The following is a 15298-nucleotide window of genomic DNA, read 5'->3' as shown; positions in this document are numbered from 1 at the left end:
TTTCCTCTAAGTAAGGGTCAGCACTTACTCAGAGAGGGGCTAAGCCTTTCAGGTTATAGCTGCACGAGCTATTTTTTGTGGTCCAATCTTAATCACCAGTTGACATTTTAGGGATTTAAACACCAAACTCTACTGCTTTGCGTTGCATGCAAACAAAACCAGGACAAGATGTTAATAGACCATTTGTTCTGCAAATATCTGATCACAAAATGTCTGACTATACAGATAGCGCACAGCTACAGATACAGTACAAGTCATGCAAAAATGACTCTGAGACCTGGCTTCTGTTTTAGCTCTACCTCCTGTCGGCTTCTTGTCAAACAAAAAAGTGAGAATAAGTGGTATACAAGTCTTTAAAGGTTAAGACTCTAGTACAATAGTGTTTTTTTTATTTTCTTAAATTATGCATCTAATTTAACACTCTCTGTTACCACTTGGTGATCTCGCTTATCTTTCTCAAATATTTTAAACATAATGATTTTCTCTAAGAAAGCAAAATATATATTTTATATATATATTATATATGTGTATATATATAATATATATACATACACACACACATATATATGGCTCTCCAAGCAGGAATTAAATTGAAAATAATCATCTAAGAAAACATACTATTATGGAGAATACTAATTAGCTGAGATTTTTACACAGGAATCTTTTTTCTTTTTGAGATAGAGTCTCACTCTGTCACCCAGGCTGGAGTGAAGTGGTGCGATCTCGGTTCACTGCAACTTTCTGCCTCCCCAGTTCAGGCAATCACAGGAATCTTTAAAACACCAACCTAGATAAAAGAAAAAAATTAATTCTGCTGACAAAATTAGATCAGTTCATCAGTTAGCTATGCAATGGATATATTTCATACATGAGGGGATATCAGCTAAGTGACCTTAAAGGTTTTCTCTGAAACAGGAGGTCCTGATAGATTTTTTAGAGAGAAAAAAGGCAAAGCAATGGTAAAGGTATTTAAAATGTACTGTGTCTTTGTAGCATGGATGAAATATTTGCTATTTATCAAAATTATTAAGATGAAGTTGTCAACCTTATGACACTTTAACAACTATTCTCTTTATCTTTTAAAAAAATGACAGGCTCCTTTCACAAACTAGAGTTCCCTTTTGTGGGCAGTGCGCGCCATGTGTTATAACAACCAAACAACTGTATTTAAAATAACTTTTTAAGAAGTCCCTAGAATGGTATATGTTGCTGATTCTGTGCATATCCTTTTCTGCAATGACACAATATTGTAGGATAAGTCCATTAAAACCACATTCAAAAGGAACTGAAAATAATAAGATAATAAAATTGAAGAATTTTCATAGTCTACGTATACAAGAAGTTCTGCTTCAGTTTATATGCTGATGGCAAGAATGAGCAAAGGTCCAGTAACATATGCCTTCTGACTCCCTCCAGGAAGAAGAGACAAATACAAATTATGAAGAACAAAACATGAGACAGCTAAATTCCCCATTAATATGTGTTAATAGAGATTATGGGAGAGGTGACTAAACCTGGTCAAACTTGAGAACTAGACGAGATTAAAATATTCCAAAGAAGATTTGCAAGCCCAGATACTTATAACATACTTCTAAATATTTATAACCTTTGTGCTAGGAAAAAAATAAAGATTTGTACTATCAAGCCTTGTACTATTTGAGTGCTAATATTTTCTAAACCTGGTAGAGACTAGGAAGTTAAGCATCCTTTCTAGGAATTGTTCTAATATCTTACCCAGGGAAACAAAAAGGATTTACCTATGCTTGTAATGTTTGATGTATTCTGAAATGTTTTTTAAAGAATTCTGAAATGATTCTAGATTCAGTGAGACAGCATTTGTGATGCGTGAAAAACAGGGCGCACAGAGAGATACCAAGAGTTTTGTCATCCTTACCTTCTAGGTACAAAGCAGGGAATAAGTATGATGAATGCTGAACAGTCACTTCTCAACATTATATTTAGTTAATGTCTGAATCACATTTCAGAATTTTGGCTGGACGCGGTGGCTCAAGCCTGTAATCCCAGCACTTTGGGAGGTCAAGGAGGGCAGATCACCTGAGATCAGGAGTTTGAGACCAGCCAAGCAAACATAGCAAAAGACTGTCTCTACTAAATAAAAAAAATTAGCTGGGCATGGTGGCGGGCGCCTATAATCCCAGATACAGGGAAGGCTGAGGCAGGAGAGTCCCTTGAACCCGGGAAGCGGCAGTTGCAGTGAGCCAATATCATCACACCACTGTACTCCAGCCCAGGCGGCAGAGCAAGACTCCGTCTCAAAAAAATAAAAAATAAAAAGTTTTAAATACCACATATTTTAATAGTAACACACACACACTCACACTTTCTAAGCAATAGCAATTTATAGTACATTTCTACCCGGCCCTTCAAGCCTAGCCAAAAAACAAAAATCAAAAAAATGAAGAACAAAAGAAAGGAAGAAAGAAAACAGACTTGATAACATTTAAAAGAGAACCATGTGAAAACTACTGTCAGATACTACATGATTTCTAGTTGAAAGTGGATGTCAGACTGCCGCAAAACCAGTTCCTAAAAAGCTCACACCACAAAATTGACATTTCATTCTTAATTGAGCTTTCAAGAAACAGAACGTTTTCAAAGGCTGACTTCTATTTTATGCTCTTATTTTTCCTCTGCATTTTTTAACACATCAAGATACACTGAAGTTAATGGGGTCAACAATATCAACATCTGTGATCAAACTACGAACCAATTAGTGTTTAAACTAGAGGACGAATGTTTAAACTACATTTTCCATGTACACTTGACTACTAGAAATTGTCAGCCCGTGAGGATATTTCTTTTACCACTAGATTTTATGCCGGCTACTAGGTTACCTATAAAGATTCTGCCAGGTTTTCAAGTTTACATAATTAACCCTGCAATGCTGGGTAATGATTAGCAATATGAATCTTGAATTTATTTTTAATAAATTACAGGTGAGTGAGATAAGTAAAGATTACATTCAGCCCTGTAGAATACTTGATTTCATTGATCAGGTTATTGCTATCAAATGAGTCAGATTCTCTCACTGTGTAAATCCATATATTTTTCTACAGCAACCAAGAGCACTGAGAATAATTTAACGACAATACTTTCCAAATATAATCTTTGCAGTACACTCATGTGCCACATGATGACTTTTTGATCAACAATGGACCACATATATGATAGTGATCCCATACGATTATAATGGAACTGAAAAATTCCTATCACCTACTGATGTTGCGGTGATGCTGGTTTAAACAAACCTACTGCACTGCCAGTTATATAAAAGTATAGCACATACAATTATGTACAGTATATTAAACAATTATGTACAGCACATTATACTTGAAATGATAATAAATGACTACATTACTGGTTTACATATTTACTATACTACACTTTTTATCTTTAAAAATAGAAAAAGGTTTTTAGGATAAGAGTATAGAGAAAGAAACATATTTTGTACAGCTGTACAATGCATTTGTGTTTTAAGCTAAGTGTTATTACAAAAGAACCAAAAGGTTAAAAATACTAAAAAATGTGTAAGGTAAGGCCGGATGTGGTGGCTCATGCCTGTAATCCCAGCTCTTAGGGAGGCAGAGGCGGGTGGATCACGAGACCAGGAAATCAAGACCATCCTGGCCAACATGGTGAAACCTCATCTTTGCTTTAGAAAAAAAAAAAAAAAAACACAAAAATTAGCTGGGCATGGTGGCACACGCCTGTAGTCCCAGCTATTCAGGAGGCTGAGGCAGGATAATTGCTTGAACCTGGGAGGCGGAGCTAGTAGTGAGCCGAGATCGCACCACTGCGCTCCAGCCTGGGCGACAGAGCGAGACTCCGTCTCAAAAAAAAAACAAAAAAAAAGGTGTAAGGTAAAAAAGTTCCAGGCCGGGCGCAGTGGCTCACGCCTGTAATCCCAGCACTTTGGGAGGCCGAGGCGGGCGGATCACAAGGTCAGGAGATCGAGACCATCCTGGCTGACACGGTGAAACCCTGTCTCTAGTAAAAATACAAAAAATTAGCCGGGTGTGGTGGCGGCACCTGTAGTCCCAGCTACTCGGGAGGCTGAGGCAAGAGAATGGCGGGAACCCGGGAGGCAGAGCTTGCAGTGAGCAGAGACTCCAGCCTGGGCAACAAAGCAAGACTCCGTCTCCAAAAAAAAAAAAAAAAAAAAGTTCCAGTATGCAAAGGCTAATTTATTATTAAAGAAAAAAATCTAAATAAATGTAGCATAGCCTAAATGTGCAGTGTTTTTAAAGTCCCCAGTAGTGTACAGGAATGTCCTCAGCCTTCATATTCACCCACTGGCCCATCAAGAGCAACTTCCAATCCTACAAGCTCCATTTCTGGTAAGTGACCTATACAGGTGCACCATTCTTTATCTTGTATACTCTACTTTTGCTATACATTTTCTATGTTTAGATACCCACATATTTGCCTTTGAGTTACAATTTCCTACAGAATTCAGTACAGTAACATACTGTACAGGTTCATAGCCCAGGAGCAATAAGTTATACTGTATAGCCTAGGTGTGTAGTAGGTTATACCATCTAAGTTTGTGTAAATACACTCTATGATGTTCACTCAATGACAAAATCACCTAATGATGCATTTCTCAAAAGCATCTCCATCATTAGTGAAACAAGACTGTGTAGTTTAATAATGTTGATACTTGAAATCCTCACTGAACTCTTTCTTGTAAACCTCTTATTCACTTTTTTTTTTTTCTGATTTCCCCCTCCTTTCCTCACTCAATTTCCTTCTGTTTGAACAGTCTTCCTAAGGCAAGGAAGACTCAAAATTGTGGTCTACAGGAGGGAGGAAAGCATGATGCTATGCATAGTTAAAGGCATCTGAAGACTTCAGGATCAATGTTTCTCAGCCTCAGGCAGAGGCTTCAGAATTCTACATAGAAACAGAGTAAGCAAGATGGCGGGAAAAGGGCAGTTGAAGACGGACTAGAGGATTTGCCTTAAGGCTGTATTTATATAGCCATTAAGTATGTATTTGGGCAGTCTCGAGGTTGATGTTTTAATTGACTCAACTGATAACCGATGGAGATTTCAGGACTCTCCACTGGTCAAAACCACTGCTATTGACACCTCTACCACCCAACTCTGAGAATCATATGTCATTGAAAATCTGTGACAGAGATTGCCAAATGACAGAGTAAATGCATAGTAAAGTTAAGTGTCTGTTTTAGCAAGAGATGAACAAAGCAGGAGAGTGAATCAATGAAGTGGGACAATGATAATGACAACTGCAATTGGTGCTTCCATAGAAAAGTCCAGGATATAGTGAATATGTAACAAGAAGACTTAAGATAGACTAGTGAGTCAGGGAAGGACTCTGTAAGGAAATTAACACTTAAGCAGCTTTATTTGTATATTCCACACACATTAACCAAATGCAAATACATTTATTTGTTGATTGAACAAAAATTTCCCAAACTTCTAATATGTGGCAGGAACTCGTCTGAGTGCCAGAGATACAACAGTAAATGAAACAGAAAAAATCCCGGCCCCCATGTAATTTAAATTCCATACTAAAAAACAAAAAATTCACCAGTATGGTGTGGGGTTTGGTGCTCATTACTAAGGAAGCAAATAACTGAGATGAGTCAGATGCATTCTATGAATACTCTGCAGCAGTTAGAAGCAATAAACATGTTTTATTTAAACATGGATAGATTTCTTAAAACATGGTATTGAATAAGAAGAGTAAGATATACACTAGGGTTTAAAACATAATACCACCAAAGAAAATTAAAAATAACTCCCACATAAAACAACACTATATATATTACAAGGATTTAAACATATCCATCTCAAACAGATTAGAGTTGATTACCATGTGTCTTAGTCCATTTTATGCTGCTATAATAGAATATCTGAGACTGATTTATAAAGGACAGATTTATTGCTTATATTTCTTACAGTTTTAGAGGCTTGAGAAGTTCAAGGTCAAGGGGTCCACATCTGACAAAGGCCTTCTTCCAGAAAGTGAAGGGCAAGTGAGCAAGATAATGGCATTAACCCATTTGTAAAGATAGAGTTCTCATGACGTAATCACCTCTTAAAGGTCACCTCCAAACACTCTTGCACTGGGTATTAGGTTTCTATCACTAACTTTGGGGAACACATTCAAACCGTAGCACTCTGAGAGAAGGAGAATGAGAAAGACAATCAAAGATGAGGCTGGGCGCAGTGGCTCATGCCTGTAATCCCACCAGTTTGGAGGTCAAACTAGGCAAATCCCTTGAGCCCCGGAGTTCAAGACCAGCCTGGACAACATGGTGAAGCCCCATTTCTAAAAAAAAAATACAAAAATTAGCCAGGCTTCATGGTGAGTACCTGTAGTCCCAGCTATTCAGTGACTACAGGTGGGAGGATCACTTGAGCCTGGGAGGCAGAGGTTGCAGAGTGCCAAGACTGTGCCACTGCACTCCAGCCAGGGCAACAGAGCAAGAGCCTGTCTCAAAAAAAGAGACAGAGAATCAAAGATGAAGAGGGAAAAAACCATAAAACCAAACAAAAAGTAGACTTTACAAAACCTGTTAACAGGAAGTCAAGGACTTAGGAATCTGATTACCTTTTTTGAATTCCGGGTGCCAAGAACAAAAAGAAAGGAAAGGCATCTTTTCCTACTTCACATCCCATTTTCATTTTTGTGACTTAACAATAAATGTACATTTCAAATATTCAATAACATAATCATGTATTTTCAGTTTTCTCCTTTTTAAAAAAAGTGAGAACCTGGCCAAAAATTAAATTCAAAGCTACCATTGCATAGAGCGGGCCTTCCATGTTCCATGCAGATACAACAGAGGGATAGAAAATGAGTCCACTTCTTAGAGGTGGACGTTAACTATTTCCACAATTATGGTGCAAATTTATTGTGGAGACACCTCTTTCCAAAGTGACCTAAATTATTGCCCTCTCCTCTATGGAAGATCCCAGTTACTCCCAAGGAAAAGAGAAACCTATTATTTAAATTATTTAAAAACTATAGGCTGAGAGTCTTAATTACCTTTCTAATTCATAAAATTCAATTGTGTGGTTCCTTCCAAATAGAGATAAGTCTGTGTGTATGTATTCTTGGAATGACTGCTCAGTATTTGTTGATCTTTTTATGGTGAATGGGAGTATAATTCAGGAAATAGAGTTTTTAGCAGTGACATCTTTAAGTTGGGTCATTTTGAGTTACTTTTCCTGGCTACCACTATTGTTTCTGGGGTTCATACACTCAACCACACGGATCTTCACAGCTTTGTAAAATTTGCACAATTCTTAACAAGAGAGAGGGGAATCATTCTGTCCTTGATTGGCTGGAGGACTGGGATTCTTGTAACCTTCCTATAAGTTAGACATAAATATATGTTGCCTGTTAGCTAGTTCTTCATCCTCTTCTGTAGCATAAACTAATTAAGGATGCAGAAGATTAATGTTGTAAAAGGCTGATTCTGCCATGGAAAAATCCATTTCCTCTCATTTGATTTTATATTTAAAAGTCTTTAAATGATATAAAATAGTCTAACAAGATGTTCCCTTCCTTTTCCAGTGAGATCTAATCCTATGAGTTCTGAAATAGAGAAAGGGAAGCTAGCAGAAATGAAAACAAAAAGTCCCCAGGAAACTCATCTTAGAGCTATTCCAACCAGTTTTAGCAGCAGCTGTCCAAAATGAACAGTTCTCAATTTTTTTGGTCCCAGAGTCACTTCACATTCTTAATTATTGAAGACTAAAAGAGATTTTATTTATGTGGGATATATCTCTCCAAAATTAAAAGTGAGAAGTTATTAAAATACTTGAATGCACAAACACGCATTCCATTAGCTATCTGAGTAACGATATCATCACATACCATGTCGTCTCTGGAAACCTCTACTGTGGCCTCGTGTGAGGATGAGGGTGAAAAAGGCAACTAATGCTCTACTATTGTTAGAATGACAGTTTTGGTCTTGCAAACTCCCTGAACGTGTTTTAAGGACCCCTAGGAGTCTACAGACCACCTTAAGATCCACTTTTCTGAATGAATGAATGCTAAAATATATTTCTATAGGATTATATAGCTTTCATTTAAGTACGTGCTGAACCTCATTTTTCCCCAAAGTGATGGGGCCAGGCCAGAGAAAAGCCAATGGTGAAATCTCAGGACACCCCACTAGTGAATGGTATTCAGTCCTTCCATGCAGACACGGAGCCCATTCCTTCCACCATTAACTGCCTGCCAGAAGAGCCACCCGCTCTGATCTCCTCCCTTTCCCTTCCCGTTTCACCTTTTAAACCTACCTTTCATTTGCCCTATTCCCTGCCAGACTCCCTCTCAACTGAATAAATATAATAAACTAATTGCCTTTAAATATTCGTGGATATACGAGAATAGTGTGTATTTACATTTTAAACTGAGATCTATTAAAATGATCTTAAGGAATCAACTTCTAGTGATAAAAATTTCTGAGGCAAGAAATTGGTGGAAAATTTCACCTGGCAAGAAATTTCAGTTGTCAACAAATCAAACCAATAGCAACCACCTATAAATGAAAGAACAACTCTAATTTGAAAGACGCTTTTACACTTTTAAATATCTACAAATCCAGCTCAGTGCTTGACACATTGAAAGTCCTCATTAATGTCAAAGTGAGTTCCACGGAATTTACCATTAGTCTCTGTGGAAAAACAGAAACATCTGAAACCAGATGGAATTTCCTCAAGTTATTAAAATGCAATCTACTGTGTTTTCTATGCACAAAAATGCACTTCCAATGCATTTGCAAAGGTAAGGCAATTTCCAAAGTTTCTGAATTTTAAGATGTAGAGAAACAAATATAATTTCTTACTCAATTCTTCCTTTCTAAATTCCTTCTCTTTTCTCTTTTTTTTTTCTTTTTTTCAACAAGTAGTTACGGGTCACATACTGTTGTGCCTGTCAGTATTCTCAATGGTTTGGACTTATGATTGAATAAATATCAATCAATATCCAGGCAGATTTCTCACCTGCGAGGTACTTATTTTCTATAACACAATATCTAACAAGCATATTAAATAAGTAAACTATGTGATATTCAAGTTGCTTTTTCCCTGTATGATGTTGGTTAGCAATGGTCCAAAGCAGAATTTGTCAGACACATGGAAGGTGGGCTGAAGCAGCAGCCATTAACTCTCTGAGGGTCATCTTGGTTGGATGAGGTGAGAGGCAGAAATGCAGGTGCTGATAGTTCCAGCTTGCTCGCCCTGCTCACATCGAGTTCACTTTCCCATCAGGTGAACCTTCTGGCCAGCAGCAAACGTGGGCCCACTAGAAGACACAGAGGCAGGTGCCTTTCATAGATTCTTATTTATTTAGGAGATGGAGTCTTGCTCTGTCGCTCAGGCTGTAGTGTAGTGGCGCGATCTCAGTTCACTGCAACCTCTGCCTCCTGGGTTCAAGTGATTCTCCTGCCTCAGCCTCCTGAGTAGCTGGGATTACAGGTGCCCATCTCCACACCTGGCTAATTTTTTACATTTTTGGTAGAGATGGGGTTTCACTATGTGGTGACAGGCTGGTCTTGAACTCCTGACCTCAGGCGATCCACCCGTCTCGGCCTCCCAAAGTGCTGGGATTACAGGCGTGAGCCACCATGCCCGGCCACCTTTCATAGACTTCTATACATATCCCTTTGTATATTCCATGGGGATGTGCTGGCTCCCCAGATTTCACAGCAAGTTTCAACATTTTCTGCACTAGATGGCAAAGGAAATCAAAAAAATAAAAAATAAAAAAAAATAACGTTTTCCTGTTGTTGCAAAAGCTTTTCCTGTTCGAAAGCCCGATGTAGGGAGAGAAGTGTGACACGCTGTAATAAGCACATTTGAGGACCACACAATCTGTGTTCCAGTCCTGTTACTACCATGTAATACTGCTACCCTACTGTAAGGGCTTTCACCTTTGGCAATATTGACATTCTGGTCTGGGTGGTTTATTGTGGGGGCTGTGCATGTTTAGCAGCATCCCTGACCTCTACCCACCAAATGCAAGTAGCACCCCCTTCCCCAGCTACGACAACCAGGCATGTGTCCAAACACTGCAGATGTCTCCTGGAGGACGAAATCACCTATGGTCGAGAACCACTGTGTTCACGAGACAGTCACTGTGTTCATGAGACAGTTCTGCTTTTCCTCTTTTGTAAAACGAAGAGATCATATCTCTGTCAAAATGTTGTTAATTAAATGAGATTAGACATCGTAAACGCTTCTACAGATATTTATTAATATTGACCAATTCATTTTTAACTAATGGGTTTTGCCTTTATGTAACCACTTGTTTGGGGTTTTTCTAACTCACCTAATCATAGACACTAATTAAGCATTTTGTCAAGTATAGATAGTTACCATGTAATTTTTTTTTTTTTTAACAAAGTAAGGTAAATATTCTTGGTCTGTGCCTGTTTACCAGGAACAGAGGCACATTTGCCATTCAAGTCAACAGTTATCTCTCTGATTACAACACAATATTTGATTCAAAAATTCATATTTGGTTTTAGAAACACTCACAGCGTAGACAACTGCCACTACATTTGACAGTGCCTTTTAAATTTCGGCAGCTTTCCCCCCTAATCTGCATTACAATTCAGTAGAAGATGATCTACTATATCAAGAAATGCTCTGGACAAGCTTCTGATTAGCCGGAGGTTCCAAACAGCGGTGTCTCTGCCCGACAGATGTCAGCAGAATCCAACCTCCCAACCTTGTTGCAACTGTGCACAGGAGCTGCCTAACCACAGTGCTTTGACATGCCCCTCATTAGTTAAGATTTCATACAAAGATGTTCAATAGTAAATCCATTTTTTTCAGAGGTCAATATGTATTGGCCCTTCCAAAACCACCCTGGCATCAATCCCAGGACATAACGTATTGCCTAATAAGCACATAAGCTTTTCAATGGTTTGCTCTCCCCCAAATCCCATTCTCTATGATTTGGCTGTCCTGCTGCCAACTCCCAGAAACCTAAGGCTAGATGGGAAGGGGAGGGGGACCCTTAAAGAGACCGTCAATGCAACATAACAATTTGGAAAAAAGGACACTTTTACCTGATTTGGTAGTTGCCACTGATTGATTAACACTGCATTCTTCTAACTCCTCTTTCCAGAAGTCTGAGTCTATGTTAGTATTACAGTTTCCTATCAACAGCTGTCCTTTCATTTCTCCTGCCCACTTTCATTTTGTCCAGAAATCCCCTATTTAATTCCACCCACATGCCCCAGTCTAGTCACTCTGGAGAAGTTTCTGAGTTAATCAGGAAGCTTTAGCTTTTCCTGGCTAAAGCAAAGGGGCAGCTCAGAATAAAACTCATCTTTGGCCCTTGCACTGGGGCTTCCACCTAATCGCCTTGCCCTGCCTTCTCTCTTTGCACATCTCTTACATACTTGCAAGAGCTGGAGTCCTTTCTGCAGCAGCTGTGTCTAGCTTATGAACTGCTCATTCCTCATCCTGACACCTGCTTCTTAGCAGTACTGCAAGTTATCTTCCCTGGTAATGGTCCTTCACCCGATGTCATTGACTATCTAGTGTTAGAACTCCTGAGGTGTCAGGTAATGCTGAAGTAGACTACATTTGACAAGATAACATAGCTTCAAAACTTTTGGACAATTATGGGCCAAAATAATTGCCTACAAGGAGAAAAATAACTCCTACATCAATGCAATTCATCCTTTTAAGAGTGAGCTGTTTTACTAGTATTTTCCTTCCAGCATTTTCTTAAGTTTAACAGCTTACTGAAAACCACCAGAGGAAGAAAGCTGGAGAATGTGGAAGAATTTCTAGCCTAATATATTGTTATTCACATTTTTTTTTTCTAAATAACCTACTTCTGGAAAAGAGGATCTGTAAAAGGTAATGAGGGATTAGTGCTGGTTCATCAACACTCTTTTCCCTCTTCCACCGGATCCCATGCCCTGCTTGAAATCACTGACTAGGGTGTAAATATCAATCTGTCAATACAATCAAGTTCAACTTATTACATTTAGGTTAAATCTGAATTTTCTTACAATAGTACCAAATCTAGAAGCTTTAGATGAAACCAATGTCCTCATATGAGATTGAGAGTGCTGTGTGACGCTAGTAAGGTCATCTATGTCAACATACCTAGCAAAGTGTTTCTACAGCTCTATCTGTATACAATTTTTGGATATTTGGCTTACTATAGAAGTTTGATAGAAAAAGAAGTATAAGGGTAAATGATGGAAGAACTCTTTTGATAATTAGCAGAGCAGAATGGAAAGGTAGACAAAGAAAAACTGTTATTCTCACTCTCTGTCTTCTGGACACACACATACACAAAATCACTGACCATGGTAACCTCTGAGGTGGCAATTTCAGACATTCCAAGTACTGAAATTCTAAAAGAAAGAGAGGATTACCAGGCCAATGCTAGAAGAATGATGAGAGATTGCTTAGGCAATGCCCAAGGGGATGAAGTAGGCTGTGGAATAAGAGACTGCACACACAGGGTATCACTCATTAGTTTTGTAGGATAAACTTCTCTCCAGGCTCTGGCCCTTAGCCAGGTCCCTTATTTTGTCAGGACATCAAGAGTAAATCCATCTTTCATGGCCAAATTCTTATTAGCAAGTTTATAAAAGGAATTTATAAACCCAGAATTGGATAACACATTGGATGGCAATGTGGTTTTTTATGCAAAGGATTTGAATCATAGCAATTTAGCTAAGTTAGAACTACATTTCCCATAATTGACTTCCCAGTGGTTCAGGAGAGCCGTTTTGCATGAGTTTTGGAAGTTAGGCTAAAGCAGTGGCCATATTGCTTTCATGCTCAGGCTAGTGCAGGGGCACCAGGCACAGTTCCAACCCATGCTCATGACACTTCAGCTGACACTGGATTAACATGAGGCAACACCTAGCCCTGCAGCTGCTCCAAGCTACCCTCAATTACCCTTCAGGTTCTCTGTCTTCTTGGCCCAGGTGTGTGTTAAGCTCTGTGACAAAGGGCATCAGTTTCCCCTGCAGGCCACCAGCACCATTGAAGTTGGAGGCAGAGTGAGACCAGAGTTTCAGTGTGTCCTCTTGGACTGCAGCTTGAGCGAATGGGTTATAGTTTTCCTTGCTCTCCCCACTCCAAATCTGTCTTCTTTTCTTGAATACCTGTCCTATAGACTTTAAGCTCCAGAAAAGATGCAAAGGTAACAGCCTTGCAGAGGCTGATTAACCATCTCCCATGATTGCATAAAGTATAATCTGTATAAAAAAATCTTAGTGATTCTGTTTCTCTGATCCTACCCTGACTGTTAAAAAAGAAAAAAAGCTAGTTAAAAGATAGCTATTATGGGTCTTGAGTTCTTCAGGCCCATGTGACAAGCATACTTCTTCTCTATAGACAGAACTAACTGAGAATGAAATAATAACCAGAAGTTCTGCTAAAAAGCTTAGAAACAGAACCGAGCATTAACTAAATGAACGAAACATCTATTGTAAAATAGATGTCTTCATGTACCATCTTCTTGCCAGTTTACTGTAATCTAAGACTCTCTTCTCTGAACTACGTTAAGATAGACTTTTCCAAAGTGTGCCTCTATACCTTTATCAATATGACCAGGAGTGAATGACCAATGTCTGAATGATACTTTTTTCCTTTGATGCATTAATCATTCCATCACAGTTCAATCTACATTGTTTTTTGTTTTGTTTTGTTTTGTTTTGGTTTTGGTCAGCATGAGATGACTTGTGTATCTCTTTTCACATGTCTTATAACTCAAATACTGACCAAAAAATACAAAAGATCACATTTCTTCCCCACAGTTAAAATGCTTTACTTCATTTCTTAGGTTATGCAAATTAGAGATAAACTTAACTTCTCAAGCAATCTTTTTTATGAGGCAAATACCCCAGGGATGCTAGCAGACTTTTTCATATCAGTATGAATTAACTCCATCTGTTTGCTTTCTTCTTGCTGTGGTCAGCTGTGCTAAAAGAATCGATTTCTTAGCAGAGGGTTAAAAAGGGAGAAAATTGTTCTAGAATGCAGGGATCTTTGAGGGAAGAGGAACCCAGTTGAATCATCACAGGACAAAGTGGGCAGACTTATGCAGTCTAATGGTTCAGGGCTTCTGAGAAGCAGGAGAGGGAACATGCTCAGGATACATTTTCTCACTCTAAATTCTTCAGTAGATGATCTAGACTCTGCCATAGATTCTTTCAAGTCTCAGACCTTGATTGAGAAAATTAGATGGTGAATTATAGTTCAAAGGCTAAGTACATGAACAGCTCTCTTCCCAATCAGACATCAATGCCATCTCCATCTACAGTTCTCATTAGATGTCCTTTGAAAGGCTTTGGCACATATGTGTGGCATCAGAGATCTTGATAATTGCAAAATAATCAAGCTGTGAGCAGTAATTATTGACAATATAGAAGAATCATTGTATTTTTGCTGTTGTTGTTGTTAACTTGAATACAACCTCCAAATTAAGTGCCAAATGCAAGCCAAATGTGAAGTTCTTCTCTCTATCAGAACTCCAAATATTGGAGTTTATTTGATTCTTAAAAATAGTATTTTCAGCCTTAAAAAGAAAGCTTGGAATTATTGGAATAAAAATGAAAGAGTGTATATAACCATATTTTATAAAATTTCACTTTCAAGCAAACTTTATGAGGCATTTTATTTTGTATAGAAACTTTGAAATAGCCTAAAGGCTTTCTTTGACCAGCTGCATATTCTATCTGTTAAATGTCTTCGGAGTGAAAAGATTCCCTCAGCAGAGGCACCTGCAGGATGTGCAACGATTCATTTTTATTCTGAATATCAGTTCTGTGGAAGCATCAGCTCTACTGGCTCATCATTTACATTCACAATGGACATCTGGAGCCAGAAAAATGAAACATTAGACTTGTTTGTGTTGTCAAATTAAAAAGGAAAAAGAGAATGGTTTAAAGTTCTGAGAGTCTCTGTAACATTTAATTACGCTTTCGACTGCAGTCCAATCAAAAATATGCTTTTGCAGGAAAATGGTCACCAAGAAAAAACATGCTTTGCTATTCAGATTGTTGCTAGGTCAACCTCTCAAATCACAAGCTTGGCAAAAAGCAGCCACCACAACGGGCAGAGAGTCTTTCTTCTGAAGAAGCCAAACAGCTCCTCAATAGGACTGTTTCCATACATTCCCAGGGGATGACATTATTCATTTTTTCCTAATGAAGCACTGTGAAGCCAACTGCATTGAAGAAGTTAACTAGATATGGAAGACTGTGCTATCAATATATGTATCAACCAGCTCTCATAAGATAAATTCAAATCCC

General features: G+C 38.4%; 1 protein-coding gene across 2 annotated transcripts in view; it reads right to left on the bottom strand.

Annotated features, from left to right (window-relative positions):
• Positions 1-578: 578 nt before the first annotated feature.
• The window catches only part of NSUN3 (NOP2/Sun RNA methyltransferase 3), a 211465-nt gene continuing 196745 nt past the window's right edge, over positions 579-15298 (bottom strand). The window contains exon 7 of one of the 2 annotated variants that reach the window (XR_012090521.1): positions 579-787. The gene's annotated coding sequence lies outside the window, so the exon portion shown is untranslated. Of the gene's footprint in view, positions 788-6617; positions 10196-15298 lie in introns of those variants that run through there. The other variant, XR_012090520.1, reaches the window with a different exon arrangement.

This window comes from Chlorocebus sabaeus, chromosome 22 (assembly GCF_047675955.1).
Source record: "Chlorocebus sabaeus isolate Y175 chromosome 22, mChlSab1.0.hap1, whole genome shotgun sequence".
Taxonomy (NCBI): Eukaryota; Metazoa; Chordata; class Mammalia; order Primates; family Cercopithecidae; genus Chlorocebus; species Chlorocebus sabaeus.
The sequence above is the reverse complement of the archived record's forward strand: the minus strand, read 5'-3'. Positions and strand labels throughout refer to the sequence as shown.